This window comes from Austrofundulus limnaeus, unplaced genomic scaffold (assembly GCF_001266775.1).
Source record: "Austrofundulus limnaeus strain Quisiro unplaced genomic scaffold, Austrofundulus_limnaeus-1.0 Scaffold3043, whole genome shotgun sequence".
Taxonomy (NCBI): Eukaryota; Metazoa; Chordata; class Actinopteri; order Cyprinodontiformes; family Rivulidae; genus Austrofundulus; species Austrofundulus limnaeus.
Genome location: NW_013955445.1, coordinates 11,511 through 11,885, shown reverse-complemented (window position 1 = coordinate 11,885; position 375 = coordinate 11,511).

Here is a 375-nt window from a genome sequence, read left to right as displayed (position 1 = left end):
ACAGACAGGTAACATACAGACAGACAGGTAAAATACAGACAGACAGGTAAAATACAGACAGACAGGTAACACACAGACAGACAGGTAAAATACAGACAGACAGGTAACATACAGACAGACAGGTAAAATACAGACAGACAGGTAAAATACAGACAGACAGGTAACACACAGACAGACAGGTAAAATACACACAGACAGGTAACACACAGACAGGTAAAATACAGACAGACAGGTAAAATACAGACAGACAGGTAACACACAGACAGACAGGTAAAATACAGACAGACAGGTAAAATACAGACAGACAGGTAAAATACAGACAGACAGGTAAAATACAGACAGACAGGTAAAATACAGACAGACAGGTAACACACA